This window comes from Maylandia zebra, linkage group LG16 (genome assembly GCF_041146795.1).
Source record: "Maylandia zebra isolate NMK-2024a linkage group LG16, Mzebra_GT3a, whole genome shotgun sequence".
NCBI classification, from domain to species: Eukaryota; Metazoa; Chordata; class Actinopteri; order Cichliformes; family Cichlidae; genus Maylandia; species Maylandia zebra.
Genome location: NC_135182.1, coordinates 12,605,614 through 12,616,296, shown reverse-complemented (window position 1 = coordinate 12,616,296; position 10,683 = coordinate 12,605,614). Strand labels below are relative to the sequence as shown.

Below are 10,683 nucleotides of genomic sequence, written 5' to 3'. Positions count from 1 at the left end.
AGCTTGAAGAACTGATTTTACTCTTTTTGCTTCCTACGCTTGAAACACTGTCACCTGGCTGTATTTCATCTTGTATGTCAGAATTTGTTTTAACCTGCTTTGGAGATGTTAAGATGTTATGTTTATTGTTTGTGGAAGAAACTGTGTCCTTTGATCTCAGCAGAAACAACAACATCTAAAGTAACAGCAGTAGGCACTTTCTCAGCTTCATTGCCTTTTTCCATAAAAGGTCTTCCAGCTTCAAGAAGCCACCATTTCACATCTTCAACAAAATCATCATTACATTTTGTTATGCATTCAAACCAGTCAATATGAGCGTCTTGTTCATCTTTAGGAATCAATAAAATGAATCCATCATGAACTGCTTTGGCATTTTTATACAAATCATTCAGTTTTTCCAAGTTAAGCTGCACAGCTTTTGCATTGTCATCATTTTTCATCAATTCTTTAATATCGCGTGTTAACCCTTTAATCTTGTTAACACGGGACTTTCGCTCTTTCTGCAAGGTTTCCATTTTAAAAGCAAGTGCTTTAGCCGTCAGTTTTGCAGATCTTTTCTCTTCCAGTTCATGTTCGGCTTCTTTTATTTCACTCATTGTCACTTTTTCACATGCATCAAAACAACATTATATTCCACAGCTTCAAAGATAGATCACAGCCAATACTTTTCGTCCGTGTAAACCACTGCGCAGCAACGTCACAGGCTGTCAAAACCAGAGCAGCGTCCTCCAGCTTGCCAAATCAAGCACACGCACGCACAGAACGCAGATCAAACCAATGTCCCCAATGAACAAGCGGTGACACTTACAAACTGTGTTCAAAGCATCCAATAATACACAGAGTGAATCCGCATGTCCTACCGCTTCTGAAGGGTCTGTTGCGCCGCGTTCCACCATGCCAGTGTGACGGTGCCGTTTCCAATTACTCATTTGAGAACTGCGTCCACTCATCTGAAAGCTCCGTGACTCCAAAACGTATATCCAAAAATCCTCTTCATTGTTCTGATGCGTGCAATAAAAGACAATTTTTCTGCTGACTAAATGTTGCGACTTTCATCCATAATTAAGCCGCGGCTGGCTGAGTTGGTTGTGTCCCTGTGATGCGCCTCCAATAATCCATAATGAGTCACACTTGTACTTTCCGTATTTATTTTAAGAACAAAAACAAACGTTTGCGCTTTTAATCAATTTACAAATAGCGCATGGATTAACTGGTGTGCCAAAAAATGACGGTCAACAGAAAAGTTTGCCCACAAACCACTCACCCAACACGCCTGCTGCAAACACCGAGATCAGGTAAATAGACTGTGACCACACCCCCATGCAATCACCTGAGATGCAGGTAAAGCATGGCACCTGTGCCACCATAACAAATAAACAAAACATAAACCTTGACTTTGGCTCTTACACTGACCATTTCCCAGTTATGTTCAATGTCAAAATGTGTAATGTGGAGCTGAAATGTGAGGGCCCTGTGCAAAATGTGCGTATGATTAATTCGGAGGCTATATTGCCCAGTTCTCTACGGCCCTGACCAAGTCGATGCTAACTGTAATACAGCTACATCAGTTAACAAACTCATTAACTCTTTTATTGCCACTGGTATCTGTATTTTGTGGCCCCCTTAAAGACTAAACATCTCAAACCATTCTGTCAACCATGGCTGAATGACTGCGCCCGTACTTTCAGACGTGAATGTCGCCCAGCTGCAAGGAGATGGAAAAAAGACAAACTTCAGATCTCCTTGGACATTCTTCATAACTGCCGGAAGAAATATCAGAAGGCTGTTAAAACCACAAAAGCCTCTTTTCTATCTGAGATCATTGCGACTAATAGTCATAAGCCACAGGTTCTATTTAGGATTTTTAACTTGCTGATAAATCCACTCTCCATTACTCAGACTGAGACCTCTCAAGTCCTCTGTGAAAAATTCCTTAACTATTTTTTAGATAAAATCAGAGCACTAAGAGCCTCATATACCCGTTGTAGACCAATCTTCAACTTCTGAACTCTCAACGGTCTTACAACAGTTTGAATCTGTATCTTTTCTGACCCTTAAGGAAATAATAGGCCAATTGAAAAGCTCTAACTCTCATCACGATGTGCTTCCCTCTCGCATTAACAATAATGCCCTGAACACTATTGGACCCTGCAGCTTACTTCAAATGAATTCATCACTCTTATCAGGCTGCGTCCCTGCTGCTTTCAAACATGCAATCGTGCAACCTGTTATCAAGAAAAGTAATATCGATCCTAACGTCCTTTCAAACTACAGACCGGTCCCTAAACTTCCTTTTATGTCTAAAATCTTAGAGAAAATAGCTCTTAAGCAATTACAATCCTTCTTAGAGACAAATGGAATCAATGACAAATTCCAGTCCAGTTTTAAACCTAACCACAGCACCGAGACAGCCCTACTGAAGGTTTTTAATGACCTCCTTGTAACTGTTGATGCAGGGCGTCCTGTGGTTTTAGTTCTTCAAGATGTGATCACAACATCCTCCTTTCAAGGCTTGAACATGTACTTGGCCTTAAAGGCAAAGTAATTTCATGGTTCAAATCATACCTATCTGAAAGGACTTTCTCAGTCTCTATGGGGAATTATTCTTCCTCCTCTGCACCCCTCTGGTGTCCCCCAGGGGTCTGTGATAAGTCCTACACTGTTCTCTCTGTATCTGTTGCCCCTGGGACAAATTTTCAGAAATCATAATATTTCCTTACATGTACATGCAGATGATATCCAAATCTATTTCCCCCTGAATTTGGATCTCCAGTCCCCTCTATTGCCTTTGCTCAACTACCTGCGTGATGTTAAAGACTGGCTACTGCACAACTCTCTCACCCTTAATGAAAACAAAACAGAAATTATCATCTTTGACAGTCACATTCCCTTGGAACAGATATTGGATACCCTGGGATCCTATGCCAGTCATCTTTCCTTTATTGACAGAAACCTTGGAGTAGTGCTGGATAGTTCCCTCAAATTAGACAAGCAAGTGGCTGCAGTGGTGAAAACCAGCTTTTACCATCAATGCCAAATTTCCACGGCAAGGCCCTTCTTACGACATAAAGACCTTGAAAAGCTCATTCATGCTCTTGTTATTTCGAGATTGGACTACTGCAGTTCTCTTTATCTAGGCCTCCAACTTTCCCTCATCCAACGCCTGCAACTAGTCCAGAATGCCGCAGCACGTATTTTAAGCGGCACCAGAAGACATGATCATATCACACTCGTTCTTGCTAAGCTTCACTGGCTCCCCATCAAATACTGTATCGTTTTTAAAACCCTAAAAGAGAGCACTTAGATCATCTAACCAGGGTCTCTTAGTGCAACCAATGCCTCAACCGAAGACTGGGGGGGATTGTGCTTTTGCCGCACCGAAACTTTGGAACAGCTTGCCGATTGATGTCTGTGTGTCGGAATCCATTCAATCCTTTAAATCACGCTTAAAAACCCACCTGTTTAAACTAGCCTTCCAAACAAATTTGAATTTAACTTTTCTCCGGTTCACGCTTGTGCCACACCACCATCTGTAATGATAACTGTATTCTCTTTGCTCCTTTACTGTTGTAACCCCGCAAATGCGGCTCGTCTGTGAAGCACTTTGATGTACCTGGGTCTTTTAAATGTGCTATAGAAATAAAATTGAAACTGAAACGAAGGATACACCAACTCAGCCTTGAAATGCGACCTGTGAAGGATCCAGTCGCAAAAGTTTTGCGAGATCTCGCAAAAGTTCATCTTAATTTTTTTTCTCCTATGTCCCTTGTGGGGCTCCGTAGTTAGTGTGCACAACGTTCCACAACAATTTATATAAAACCCAATCAAAGCAAAAACATGCTTTTATATATGTGTAGGAAGTGAATGAACTTCCATTATCTTAGCACCGCCTGGTGGCTGCAGAAGACATTACGACTGGTTTACAAATTCCTGTTCTTGTACATATTACATGTTTTCTGAAGATGAATCAAAATTTTATGTCTGTCAAAAATGCTGAGGAAATTGTATTTCAATAAGAATGCATCATTGCGTGAGTATGGGGTGTCTGGCCCATTGCTACGGGCCATTCGATCCCTATACAACCGTTGCAAGAGCTTGGTTCGCATTGCCGGCAATAAGTCGGACTCGTTCCCGGTGGGTGATGGGCTCCGCCAGGGCTGCCCTTTGTCTCCGGTTCTGTTCATAATTTTTATGGACAGGATTTCTAGGCGCAGCCAAGTGGCGGAGGGCTTTCGCTTTGGTGGCCTCAGAATCTCATCTCTGATTTTTGCAGATGATGTGGTTCTGTTGGCTTCATCGGGTGAGGGCCTCCAGCTCGCACTGGAGCGGTTCGCAGCCGAGTGTGAAGCAGCGGGAATGAGGATCAGCACCTCCAAATCTGAGGCCATGGTTCTCAGCCGGAAAAGGGTGGAGTGCCCACTCCGGGTCGGGGATGAGTTCCTGCCCCAAGTGGAGGAGTTCAAGTATCTCGGGGTCTTGTTCGCGAGTGATGGGAGAAGGGAGCCGGAGATCGACAGACGGATTGGGGCTGCAGCTGCAGTAATGCAGACGCTGCACCGGTCCGTCGTGGTCAAGAGGGAGCTGAGTGTAAAAGCGAAGCTCTCAATTTACCGGTCGATCTACGTCCCTACCCTCACCTATGGCCACGAGCTGTGGGTAGTGACCGAAAGAACGAGATCGCGGATACAAGCGGCAGAAATGAGCTTCCTCCGAAGGGTGGCTGGCCTCTCCCTTAGAGATAGGGTGAGAAGTTCGGCCATCCGGGAGGGGCTCAGAGTAGAGCAGCTGCTGCTCCACATCGAAAGGAGCCAGCTGAGGTGGTTCGGGCATCTGACAAGGATGCCCCCTGGGGGCTTCCTGGGTGAGGTGTTCCAGGCATGTCCCACCGGGAGGAGGCCCCGGGGCAGACCCAGGACACGCTGGAGAGATTATATCTATCGGCTGGCCTGGGAACGCCTTGGTATTCCCCCGGATAAGCTGGAGGAGGTGGCTGGGGAGAGGGAGGTCTGGGCCTCTTTGCTTAGGCTGCTGCCCCCGCGACCCGGCCCCGGATAAAGCGGATGAAGATGGATGGATGGATGGATGCATCATTAAAATTATTTTTTTAATGGCAGGACCTTATAATTTTCTGCATCAGATTTTTAGCAAGTAGAATGCTTGATAAATGCTTTATTTGTGTAAAAACTATTTTTTCTGTAATCTGTACAGTAGATTAAAAAAATAAGAAAAACACATAAATACAGTAAAACACTATATGCACATACACACACACAGCAAGAGAAAATAATCTGTTTTCCAACTACAATAATAACAATAAAGTGAAGATAACATTAGTTTAAATGCTTTCAGCGGTCACAATAACAAGCGAGCACACATTAAGCAATATAAATGCAAATGTTTAACCAGTGCAGATTTCAGCCAGTACACCTGAGAACAGTTTAGCTATGTTTCAAACTAAAAACACTCTAATATTGTATGGCAAATTACTCAATAATGCCCACATGTTGTAACAATGTAACAATTTTAACAGTCCTCTCTAGATGAAGCTCTTAGGTCTAATCTTTGAGATGCTATTTGATCATTCAGGTAATACAGTTATAATAAAAAGATAATTTCCAAAAAGGTAGTATGCAATAGGACTTGAGTTTATGTTTGCTGAATTTACTTCCAGTCATTTCTTCCCCACCAGAATGCAAACTAATCAATCTTTAATAATAAGAATAAGAATAAGAACAAAATTATGTTTTTGTCTACAGATCTAATGTGTCTCTGGAAGTATGTATGTATGTACAAATGCACAGAAGACTGTATTCTATGTTTTACCCAAAATGTGAAGCATATTGTGACTGTATGTTTTTAAAAGTGCTATCCAAATAAAATGGGTCACTGATTATTATTACTGTTATTATACGCATAGGTATATTTCAAGGGTTGTTTTTCACTAAAGCTTAATACTTATTCAGAAAAGGATATATAAAAATGCAAATAAAATAACAATCATAGCCTTATTTAAAAAATCTGTAAAAATCTAGCTGTCACAGTACTTTTTCACAGACCCACTGGAAAGAATCTTCACATGATTGATCATTCCAGGAAGTTCCTTGATATCTGATATGACCACAGTTCTCTGCAGGCAACTTGTTGTCAGGCTGATGAGATGCCCAGTATCTGGTGAGTCAATAAAAAAAAAAATTAAAAAAAAAAAATACACACACACACACACACACACGCGCACACACACACACACACACACACACACACACACACACACACACACACACACACACACACATATATATATATATATATATATATATATATATATATATATATATATATAAAAATTACATTTAAAACAACATGGGGAAAATGACTACTGGTAGCATGTTTAATCCATTGTGAGCATTGTGAGTTATGGATACATGCACAACCCTCTGTCTCTAATAATAAGTTGCTAAGTGGGTAAGAAAGTGGATGGATAGATGGATGAATGATAGCATTGGCTTTTGTCTCCTGGGTCTGTTGTTTTTTTTTTTTCATTATTCATCATAAAATGTTTAGTTAATAACAAGTCATATCCGGGTAAGGCCAAAACAGTCTCTAAGATCTTCAGTTCCTGGTGTCTAGGTTTGTCAATGAAGTTATTTTCTCGATGAAATAACTTCACCAAGGAAATAAATAAACTAAAAAACATTACTTCTTTATTTATAAAACATAATATTTACTTAGTAAATAAATATTATTTATAAAAAAATATTTATTTATTACAAATATATGTAATATACTGGTTGAACTCAAAGACTTACTGCAGAGTCAGAGGCGTTCCATCTACCCATTTCCACGTTCCCTCTTGTTCTATGTCACTTAAACCAATCCAAGTCTTTTTCTGGGTGAATGAAGCGATGAAGTTCTGTTAAACAAGCACACAAACATTGTTATGAATCACTAGACTCCCTTTTATCTCTGTCTTTTAGCTACAGATTCTAATCACTCTCACACCCAACACTATTTCAGTGTAACGGAGGAACTGTCATGGTCCTGGGTCTGTGACCCAGTGTTTTTTAATTATTAATAGTTATTGATTTTATTGTTATTTACAATTTCTAGTCTCTTGGTTTCTGTCTCTCTGCCTCTCCTGTGTTCCTTGTGTCGCGTCTAGTCAAGTTATGTTTTGATGTCTGTTCTTCTGCGGTTCCAGTGTCAAGTCCACATCTCAGTCTGTCTCATGTTTCCTGTTTTATTTTGATAGTTCCTTGTTAAACTAGTGGAAACTTTTATGGAAACATTTTTATTCCAACTGGGAAAGTCATGTTCATAACAACGTGGGGTTTGAGAGTCAATATTCATTAACAAACACAACATGCATGAACTTTGTACCTGTTCTTCAGGGCTGTCTATCACCACCAAATCTGCTCCTTGGTCTGTGCAGTGTTTTCTAGCTGAATGCCAGGAACCAGAGCTTTCAGACAGGAGATAACAGCTACAACTGAACTTTCTCCATCCTGTAGGACAGGTTTTCTCTGGAAGAAACATCAAATAAGAAATATTAAAGACCAACATGGAACATTCAGCAGTGATTTATTTGGTCTCTGTTAATTAACTGGAATCTATATTTTATACCATCTATATATAAAAGGCCTTGTGATCCTGACACTGCAATGCAGAGGAGATGCAACAATGATGACAATGATTCACGTGAAACATATCAATGAAGATTAAAGTTTGCTTTCTTAAATTTGTCAAATTCTGTCAGTTCAGATATAATGAGAAAACATTTCCATCTATTGCTGGAAAATTGAATCACTGAATTTCAGAGTAAAACCTTTTACAAAACGCTGCAGTCTCTCCAGCTCTTTGGTCATTTCAGTGAGGTTGGCCTTCAGCAGGTCTCTCTCCTCAGTCATAGAAGAAAGTTGGTTACGAACTGCAGAGACATTTGCATTGAGGAAAGTTTTTTACTCACTGAGAGATATTCAGCTGAATCTTGTAACGAGTTTTTGTCTGAAATACAGATAAATAAGAAAAGATGTCTTTGACGTCACAACACTGTTGCTGATTTATTTGAGAGCTATGCAAAAATATATGCATTGCCAGGAGTAATGTTAAAACATGTTTAAAAGGTAACACTTGTTAATAAAGTCAGTTTTATACTGGTGCATATGTGTGTGTGTGTGTGTGTGTGTGTGTGTGTGTGTGTGTGTGTGTGTGTGTGTGTGTGTGTGTGTGTGTACACAACACCACAACACTAACAAAAGAAAAAATGACAACAAAGCAAAACAACAGAACTCACAGTACAAAGCAAGAGTGAGAAGTCCAGCCAGCAGCCCCAACGAGAGAATAACAACTAAATAAAAGCTTCTCTTGTAGCTCCTTGGACCTGAAAAGTAAAAATAAAAAGGTGGTTGTGGTGAAGGGGGGTGATAATAGTAATAACAGATTTAACAATGTAAATTTAAAGTGGTTTTAAGTTGTATTTTCTTTCTTACCTGTGGGTTTTTTTATAGATGGCTTGTTGGCAGGTTTGACATAGCGTTCATTGACATAAATTTCCTCCATTGCATGAAAGGATGTGGATTATTTCTGAGAGCTCAGCTCTGTGGCACAGGACATGTGAAGTGTGAGAGTCTCACAAACTTTTCGTTTATTTTTCTTTTTAAGGAAGTCGCTTACTCAATATGTGGTTTGTGCAGCTATGCTACCACTGAAACTAGACCATTAGATATGTTGTATTCATATGAAAGGATACAGAAGTCAAACTTTTTTTTCAGAGTTTTATAAAGAACTTTCAATGTTCATTTTTTTAAAAAAAAGTCTTATAATCTCAGTAATGAATAGTGTAGATTACTGACTAAGATCTCAAACCTTTAAATACTCTATAATTCTGTGAAAATGTATTTATTAATGGGGGAGAGTGATAGGTTCGTAGCATAAACCTATTCGCTGGAACATTCAAGACAATTCAACTACATAGCAAAAAGCATTGAATACCAAGCAGGCAAAGTTCTTTATGTTTCTCGTGCACGAGAGAGAACTGGACAAACGCCGTTCCTTCGCTTGACCCCAGTTGCTCTCGTCTGCTCCCTCGTAACACTGCTCTTTATTGAGGTTACATGAATATGCATAGGTTCATTAACATAGGATATCTTACATAGGTATACATGTGAACAAAGAGTACCGTCTGTGTGTGTGTGTGTGTGTGTGTGTGTGTGTGTGTGTGTGTGTGTGTGTGTGTGTGTGTGTGTGTGTGTGTGTGTGTGTGTGTGTGTGTGTGTGTGTTTGTCTAAAACAGACATAGATACGTTTATCCTACTATAAAACAATAAAAGAAGGTTTGACCTCTCCCATGCTCCCAGGATGTGGGTGTGAATGCCAGGGCACTCTGGAATGCACACAAAGTCTTTGCTGACCACTAAGGATCACACATCCTATCACTACACAATTGATTATACACCTCTAAGCATATATAGTTAGATATTTCACAATACAAATGACAGTAATAAAATATAAATCCAATAGAGAGTAAAGCTCCCAACTTTTCCACCAAAATTCAACAGAAAAACCTGTCAGTAAAAAGTTGCTGGAGTATCTAAAATGTAAAAAAAAAAAACCCACTAGAGATGATCAGAGTTTGGTGTATATTTTCTTTTTCAACCAATCCAAGTCTCCACTCATAAAGGACTGATTATGATCAGTTTTTTTGTGTAATGCAATGTTTCTTTGTTTTTAGAACAAAAGGTAACTGTCTTATATACGACATCACAAACATACATCATACTGAGTCCCTTTCCACCCCCATCCCACCCCTATCAACACATATCACCTTTGCAGCATGACCAGAACATACCAATGATAACACCGGTTGGCGTAACAGATAAGGAAAGAGGTACAATAGGCCAGTAATTTCAAACAAAAAGAAAGAAAATACACGTATAAACTCGCCTATTACACATTCCTGAGTATTCTTTTTGTCTCTCTAATTCCCTTTAGGGAGCTTTGGACTTCTGAGGGGTTTGCATGATTAACTCTACTGCAAAGTCTCTTTGAAACAAAGTATATGAAACTGCTAGGTCATCCAGGTTGTCTAAGACCTACAAATGTTTCTGTGTAGATGCAAGGTGCTGCTGCTTTGCTGTTCTCTGTTTTGTTTTGTGTCTGTTGTTGATCTTGTGTGCCTTTGAATTGAAATGAGTTGGCTTTTTGTGGGCCTAGACATGCTCAAAAACTCATGAAATTTTGCACATGCATTAGGTCTGGTGAAAAATTACTTATTTTAATGGCTTTAGACATGGGCAAGGCAAAATGGCCCAGTAGTGCCCCCTACAAACATGAAAAATCTGAGCTCCCCTGAGCTCTGAGCACCACCTAGTGGGAACAGGAACAGTTTTATACTTTGAGGTACAGTTTACATGTGGGTGACCTCAGCAACCTCAAAGTTTTCCACGAAAGCCTTAAAGAGTTGATGCTGGTTTACCTTGAATACTGTGAGTTTTCATCAAAAGGGCGTGGCAGCATGGCAAATTTCAGTGTGAACAATTAAATTGCTGTAACTCAAAGAAATCCAGTCTAACCTCTCCCAAACTTCACAGGGATGATGACTTCATCCACACTGACAGCACCAACACATTGATATGCCTGTTGTCAGTATTAGTTACAGTCCCACCTAGTGGCAACAGGAAATGTCTC

The 10,683-nt window shown here is 40.0% G+C and overlaps 1 long non-coding RNA gene across 1 annotated transcript; it reads right to left on the bottom strand.

The window, feature by feature from the left end:
* Positions 1–5,688: 5,688 nt before the first annotated feature.
* LOC143412888 (uncharacterized) lies at positions 5,689–7,514 on the bottom strand. Its single transcript, XR_013093400.1, has 3 exons — positions 7,378–7,514; positions 6,807–6,910; positions 5,689–6,168 (listed from the first exon to the last, which is right to left on the bottom strand). It is a non-coding gene; the product is annotated as an uncharacterized LOC143412888 (long non-coding RNA).
* Positions 7,515–10,683: the final 3,169 nt, after the last annotated feature.